General features: G+C 44.0%; 2 non-coding genes across 2 annotated transcripts; both read right to left on the minus strand.

The window, feature by feature from the left end:
- Positions 1 to 2524: 2524 nt before the first annotated feature.
- On the minus strand, positions 2525 to 2606 carry trnas-gcu (transfer RNA serine (anticodon GCU)). The gene has a single exon. It is a non-coding gene; the product is annotated as a tRNA-Ser (tRNA).
- Positions 2607 to 5804: 3198 nt separating this feature from the next.
- trnat-agu (transfer RNA threonine (anticodon AGU)) lies at positions 5805 to 5878 on the minus strand. Its single transcript has one exon. It is a non-coding gene; the product is annotated as a tRNA-Thr (tRNA).
- Positions 5879 to 8334: the final 2456 nt, after the last annotated feature.

The following is an 8334-nucleotide window of genomic DNA, read 5'->3' on the forward strand; positions in this document are numbered from 1 at the left end:
GGAAGCTGCATTGGCCTGGAACCAAACCCCTGGTTTCCCGTCGGCAGGCGTGGATTCTACACTGAACCACCAATGCACACACGGCTGCAGGCTGCACGTGCAGCGTTGGATACAAGTCTGGAACATGCAGTCTGGCAGAGTTCCTGTGATGAGCCTGCGCAGTCTACAACCGCGTGCTACCTGTGGGTGACCAAACGAGTGGGTCAAGCATGGTCTTGAAATTCACTGAGATTCGAAATCACTTCACACCGCCACTGTAAAATGGTCAAATAAATAAGAGCTGTAGTTACCAGGCAGTGTTTACTTTTTTCAGAAATAATGTAAGAATCCAGCCCTATGTACACGTCTAAGATTTCACGGCATGCGAAGAATTTCCTTTCAGCTGCCACCTAAATTCTGCTCAATCACAGAATTGGAGATTTATACTATTTTTCTTTGCATGTATCTCTCTATCTCTGTCTGCGTTTCTTCACTTTCGTTGTTGATCCCTAATGGACTTATCAGGCTTCCTTCAACAGCCAGGTCTGCAAACCCGGGATGGGAAAAGGCTGTCGGTTCTTCGTCCAATTGTTGGATTTCGACGGGTTGAGTTTTGCTATTTTCCGTCTCCGTTTTCGGAAAATATAAACCGAGATGGGATTTCCCCTGCTCGAGTCCCGTCACCTGCGGATAATGGGAATGAACCCGATGTATCATCCGGTCCTAATATCTGTATTCTCATTGTTTAACAATAAAATTACGGGGTTACAGTTATTTTCAGGACACATTTTAGAAATTCAGACTTATTCGAAAACTAGAAGCACGTGGGATTAAAGGGCCGGTGGTAACGTGGGCAAGTAATAAGCTGGGGGATAGGAGGCAGAGAGTAGTGGTGAACGGATGTTTTTCTGACTGGGGAGAAATATGCAGTGGAATCCCCCAGGGGTCGGTATTAGGACTATTGCTTTTCTTGTTATATATAAATGTCTTGGATGTGGGAATAGGGAATACAATTTCGAAGTTTGCGGTTGATACAGAACTTGGCAACGTAGTAAATAGTGAGTATGATAATAGCAGACTTCAGGAGGACATGGACAGACTGGTGAAATGGGCGGTCACGTGACAGATTTAACGCCGATCAGTGTGAAGTGATGCACTTTTGGATGAAGAACATGGAGAGGTAGTATAATCTCAATGGAACAATTTATGGGGGGTTCCAAGAGCAGAGGAACCTGGGGGTTCATATTCAGAAAACAGGGCAAGTTGATAAGGCGGTTAAGAAAGCGTATGGGATACTTGGCTTTGTAAACAGGGGCATTGAATACAAAAAATGGAAATCATACTAATCCTTACAAATCAGTGTTTAGGTCTCATCTGGAGTATATTGTACAGATCTGGGCACCACACTTTAGGATGAAAAGGGATTGAAGAGGATTCAGCGCAGGTTGACCTGGATGATACCAGGGATGAGGGACTTCAGTTATTTGGAGAGATTGGAGAAGCTGGAATTGTTCTCCTTACAGCAGAGATGGTTAACGGGAGACCTAATAGAGGTATTCAAAATAATGAGGGGTTTTGAAAGAGCAAGTAGGGAGAAACTGTTTCCTCTGGCATGTGGGTTGGTAACCAGAGATCATAGATTTAAAATAATTGGGAAAATAACTGGAGGGGAATTGAGGAGAATTTTTTTCACACAGAGGGTTGTTAAGATCAGGAACGCACTTCCTGAAAGGATGGTGGAAGCCGATTCCATGGGATCATTCAAAAGGCAATTGGACATAATTGAAGAGGACTAATTTGCATGATTATTGGGAAGAATCTGGGGTGTGGGTCTAATTTGGACAGGTCTTCGAAAAAGCCGACACTGGCACGACGGCCGAATGGCCTCCTTCTGTGATGTAAGATTCTATGATCCTATGATTACCTTCTGAATCATTACAATTGAAGCTATTCAGTGTTGAGCAACGAAGAAAATTATAACCGTGATATTCTGCTTCTCCATTCCCTTATGAATATCGCAGATTATACTGTCCAGGCGGGGGTGGGTCTGAATGGGGGATAGAGTGCGGAGCTTGGAATGGAAGCCCAGCAGAATGAACTTGGTCTCATCAGTTTTTGTTATTTTTCCGACCAGTTGCCCGAAGCAGGCGGTGAACATTTTTCTCGAGAGAGGATCGTCATTTCAGTTCAGAAGGAAAAAGGTATCAAGAAAATCGCGTAAAACGCACACAGAATGATCCGGGACTTACAGCACATCCCTTTTAAACAGACACAGACACGAAATGATCCGGACATAAATCATAATTATGGGACGTAAGTTTCTCTTACGTTGACCATAAGATTTACTCATTTTACAATGACACCAATGTGCACTCTAATATTTCACGATCTCACAATCTCACAATCTCAACACCTTCCTGGAAGGAACTGTTGCTGATTTCAGCAAACAATGCAAAACCCTCCGTCTGCCGTTTCGAGAAGGATGGGACTTTCACCAGACCTTCTGGGTGGACTGAATGGGAGAAACAAAACTTAAACGCAATAACGACGAAGATGGGATTCGAACCCACGCGTGCAGAGCACAATGGATTAGCAGTCCATCGCCTTAACCTCTCGGCCACCTCATCGCATGCAGAAATATGCGAAACCCCCTTTATTCAAAATTAAAATTCTGGCTATGTTGCCAATCTGAAATAAAATCTGTAAATGTGTATATCCTCAGCAGGTCAGGCAGAATCTTTCGACATAGAAACAGAGTTAACGTTTCAGGTCCATGACCATCACATGAGTATTCCAACTCACTCAACTTGCGCCTTGTAAATGGGTGAACGGCTTTAGGGAGTTAGAAGGTGAGTCACTTGGCGCAGAATATCCAGCCTCTGACCTGCTCTTGTCGCCACAATATATATGTCGCTGGTCCAGTTATGTTTCTGGTTAATGGTGACCACTAGTATGTTGATGGTGGGGGATTCGGCGATGTTACTAACGAATCCCCACAGAAGAGATTTACTGTAATAATTCCAGGGATGAGGAGTATTAATTTCATGAATAGATTGGAGAAGCTGGGGTTGTTCTGCTTGGAACAGAGACGGTTACGAGGAGATTTGATAGAGGTATTCAAAATCATGAAGGATCTGGACAGAGCAGATAGAGAGAAACTGTTCCAATTGGCGGAAGGTTCAAGGACCAGAGAACATAGATTTAAGGTGTTTGGCAAAAGAACCAAAGGTGACATGATGAAAAACTTTTCGACACAGCGAGTGTTTAGGGTCTGGAATACACCGCCCGAGGGGGTGGTGGAGCCAGATTCAATCATGGTGTTCAATAAAGAACTGGATAAGTATTTGAAACGAAAGAGAATACAGGTCTACAGGGAAAGGGTGGGGGAGTGGGTTTGTCTGGATTGCACTTGCAGAGAGCCGGCACGGACTCGATGTGCCGAATGGCCTCTTTTCGTGCTGTGACCTTTCTATGATTCTATTCTATTTGTGGGAGGCGATGCGAAGCGAGCGGAGCGTGACGTAAATCGACCTGCTCATGTATATTCCCTGATAATAAATCCTAGTGTGATGCAAAGAAGAAATTCATAATTATGGTGCATATCTTTTTTATTATACTGACTATAAGAGGTACTCGGTTCACCAGGGCGCCATTGTGCACATTGATTGATAATTCGCCGAGATCACAACTTACAGTCCCAACACCTCCGTCCAAGAAACAGTTGGGTGGCAATCCAGACTTTGCTGAATTGTGCAAACAGGTGTAAATCAGCAATGCGGAAAAGCACTTCCCATCAAAGAAGGGTTTTTGGTGAGGCGGCGAAAATGGAAAGGTGCACAAATTCTGGCAGCAGTGAGATTCGAACCCTCATAATTCAGAGATGGAAACCAGCATCTGAGACAGCGCAGTTACTCACGCACATGGTAAGCCATTGAGATCGGATGACAAAGCTCATACAGCTGAAACGTTTCCTCTGGTTCTTTCGCCACAGGTGCTGCCTGACCTGCTCAGCGTTTTCAGCATTTTCTGTTTTCATTTTTGTGATTTCACAGTGGCTGTTTTCCTGAAAACACCCAATTTGACCCAAGGACGCAGCTCGCACTTTACTTTCCTCACGCGCTTAAAGTCTGCCGTTTCCGAACAAAATCTCCTCCGCGCCGAGCTTTCAAAGGACCTTTCGCTCACGGCCAATCTCCTGGAATCGACACCTTTTCACCATTGCCGCTCTTTTCATTTCTCCTCATTCCTTTTCAATCGGACATTTCCACAGACCTATTAAGATCAAGCGGAACATTTCCGACTTTCCTGCACCGCCCAGTTTGCCAAAAATGCACATTTCAGCCGTCTTTCGCAGCTATGTAGCGCCGCCCGTCTCTCCCGCACATCAACTGTTCGGGGAAAAGCGCCAACGACCATGAAAACAAAACCCAGTTCTTCAGTTAACATCCCCCGTGTCACAAGATACCCCATGGAAATTTCACGGAAAAGTATGCGCTGTCCTACCGAATGCCTGCCCTGCTTTCTTAGAGCTTGTCTCTGGAGCAGATCGAAATGTATCGACTGGTTTCAAGGCACAAATGAACATTGATGCGAACGGGACATGTGTCCCCGAGAAACAGCGGTCGATGGAGAGCAAACTTAAAGCCGGAAGAATGTGAAAGTGAATGTTAGAGTAGGCAAGGCCGCAGGAAAGTCTCAATGAAATAGACCATGATCGTAGAAGGAAGGAAAAGCTGGAAGAAGCGGCAGGTCTGAATTGTGGATCATCCAGCAGAGACACATGGAGAACAAAAACAGGATCCAGACAAAGGTGCTGGGGCAGAAAGAAAAAGCACGAAATAAGAAGAATGAAATGAGAGTGAAAGAAAGAATGGGAGAGAGGGAGGTGAAAGGAAGAAAGAGAGAAAGAAAGATAGAAGGGAGAGACAAAATCAAGCGTGCAATACTCATCCCGCAAATGGGCGCTGCCCCCAATCGGCTACACTTCGCCCCACAGACCCTCATCCCATTCATACCGTCCTACAATACACTGTCAATGCTGTGCAGTGAAACAGAGAGTTTAAAGGTATAAAGACACTCACACCGTCCTACAATACACTGTCAATGCTGTGCAGAGAGACAGAGAGTTTAAAGGTATAGAGATACTCACCTTTTTTTTTCAAAAGTAGCACATCCCAGGAATAAGAGAGAGCGTGGGTTTGCTCTCCTGGTGTAGCTGAGGCTTGTCAGTCAAGAGTCCCCTCCTCCCAGTATTGGCTGTGGAGGAAGTACAGTGTAGATTTAATGAAATACCTTCAGCCTGACCGAGGTTATTCTGACTGGCCAGTAATTACTCGATCGATCTCTTTCTCCCTTTTAAACAACGGTACATCTTTAGCAGCCCTCCAATCCTCCGGCATCACACCTGGAACCAGGGAGGATTGGAAAACGATGGTCAGAGCCTCCGCTATTTCCTTCCTTGCTTCTATTAACAGCCTGGGATATATTTCGTCAGGGCCCGGGGATTCAGGTGGAGTGATTTGGAAACTTTCACTTTCCAGTTTTCAAAAGCTTGCACCGCTGGTCAAGATCACAAGTCTCGGTCAGAATTAGGACTACTTTCGGGTTTAAACTTCAAATCGTGAATTATAACCCGACCCCAACGAGACCAGAAACAAGAACGTGTTACAGACACATTCAATGAGAGGTCTGTCTGAATAATGAAAGTGTGTTTTTGAGCAGTCATCTTGATATCTTTTCCCGCCTGAAACCTGAACAAATCCAAACACCACAGTGTTATTTTGTCGCTTAATTCCACAGATTAGGTGAAAATAATAAGTTGCATAAGGCACTGCTGGGAGTTGAACCCAGGATCCCCTGTTTACTAGACAGATGTTTGAACCAGCTAAGCCACAGCGCCAATTGGTGACAACCTGTTCACACCTCCTCTCAATAACATCTATCAGCGACACGTTATTGTCTGTTCGGGGTTCAGACCGTTTGATTTTGTCGATTTCGCTTGTCCGTTTCCCTGTTCATCCCGATACTTCCTGCATTTTTTCGCTGTGTTCATCTTTGTGTATCCATCAGTGCATTGATACACCGATGATTATGTGTGCTTGTGTTTGTTACATTAAATAAATTCGGGGATCAGACAATTCTCTCTCTGACAGTAAAGAACTATTGAGCCGAACTTTATTGCAAAGTATTATTTCTTGCGGTGCTGAAACTAAAAACCGGAAGAGGAACAATCAGGGAAAAGGAGAAAAACCTGTGAGGGAAAATGAGGACAACAATCAAGATTTTTACCAGTACATGAAGAGAAAGAAGGGTGACTAAGAGTAATGTGGGCCCTTTGAAGACAGACAGAGGTGATATTGTAATTGAATATCAGGAAATAGCAGAATTGCTAAATATTTACTTCACAGAACAAAATGAAGCTAACATACCAGAGACACGAGGACAACTGTAAATAAATCATGGGGATTCAGTACAAGTAAAATCATGGAAATGGAGAAAATAATTAGATTAAAGATAGACAAATCTCCAGGACCTGATCGTTACCACCCGAGGGGACGAAGAGGAATAGGCGAGGAAATTGTACATGCTTTAGTCATGATCGTTCAAAATATCTTGATTCAGGAATTGGTCCTTTGATTGAAACATTGTCAATGTCACTCCATTATTTAGGATGAGTAGCAGAGATGAAGTTGGAAATTATAGACCCATTAGTCTGACGTCCGTGGTGGGGACGTTACCAGTATTCGTTATTAAGGATGGAATGCCTGAGCACTTGGATAAATATGAAATAATCAGAGAGAACCAGCATGGATTTATAAAGGGTAAGTCAAGTCCAACAAAGCTAGTTGAACTTTTTGAAGATATATCTAACGTGGTAGATAATGGAGTGTCTATGGATGTTATATAATATTGAATTCCAGAAGGATTCGATGAGGTACCACAGAAGATACTGTTAACATAAATGGGAGCGCGTAGAATTTAAAGCAACCTATCGAAACGGGTTGGGAGTTGGTTAGAAGGTGGGAGGAAGAGACCCGGTGTATAAATGACGTCGACGACGGAATAGACTGCCGCATATTCTGGCGATTTGGAGGAGTGGACCGAGTGTAACGTATCAAAGTTTGCAGATGATACAAAGATGGGAGGGAAAGTAGAGAGTGAGGAGGACATAAAAAAACTACAAGGGGATATCGACAGGCTGGGTGAGTGGGCGGAGATTTGCAGATGCAATGCAATATTGGAAAATGTGAGGTTATGCACTTTGGCAGAAAAAATCAGAAAGCAAGTTATTATCTTAATGGTGAGAAACTGGAAAGTACTGCAGTACAAAGAGATCTGGGAGTCCTCGTGCAAGAAAGTCAAAAAGTTAGTATGAAGGTGCAGCAGGTGATCAAGAAGGCCAACGGAATGTTGGCTTTAATTGCTAGGGGGATTGAATATAAAAACAGGTAGGTATTGCTGCAGTTATATAAGGTATTGGTGAGACCGCACCTGGAATACTGCATACAGTTTTGGTCTCCATACTTAAGAAAAGACATACTTGCTCTCGAGGCGGTACAAATAAGGTTCACTCGGTTAATCCCGGGGATGAGGGGGTGGACATATGAGGAGAGGTTGAGTAGATTGGGACTCTACTCATTGGAGTTCAGAAGAATGAGAGGCGATCTTATTGAAACATATAAGATTGTGAAGGGTCTTGATCGGGTGGATGCGGTAAGGATGTTCCCAAGGATGGGTTAAACTAGAACTAGGTGGCATAATCTTAGAATAAGGGGCTGCTCTTTCAAAACTGAGAGGAGGAGAAACTTCTTCACTCAGAGGGTAGTAGGTCTGTGGAATTTGCTGCCCCAGGAAGCTGTGGAAGCTGCATCATTAAATAAATTTAAAGCAGAAATAGACAGTTTCCTAGAAGTAAAGGGAATTAGGGGTTACGGTGAGCGGGCAGGAAATTGGACATGAATTTAGATGTGAGGTTAGGATCAGATCAGCCATGATCTTATTGAATGGCGGAGCAGGCTGGAGGGGCCGATTGGCCTACTCCTGCTCCTATTTCTTATGTTCTTATGTTCTTATATCCACGTTTGTCGCTGACACCAAGTTAGGTGTCACAGTGAATATTGTAAATGCGAGCATAGGGAAACTGAAAGATTAAGTGAGTTGGCAAAATTGTGGCAGATGGAGTTACATCGAATTACAAAGAATGTACATCACGGAAACAGGCAATTCGGCCCAACTGGATTATGCCGGTGTTTATGCTGCAGACAAGCCTCCGCCAACCCCTCCTCATCTAACCGTATGTGCAGACCCTTATATTCCTTTCTCCTCCATGTGTTTATCTAGCTTCGCCGTCAACGA

Source organism: Heptranchias perlo, chromosome 20 (assembly GCF_035084215.1).
Source record: "Heptranchias perlo isolate sHepPer1 chromosome 20, sHepPer1.hap1, whole genome shotgun sequence".
Lineage (NCBI taxonomy): Eukaryota > Metazoa > Chordata > Chondrichthyes > Hexanchiformes > Hexanchidae > Heptranchias > Heptranchias perlo.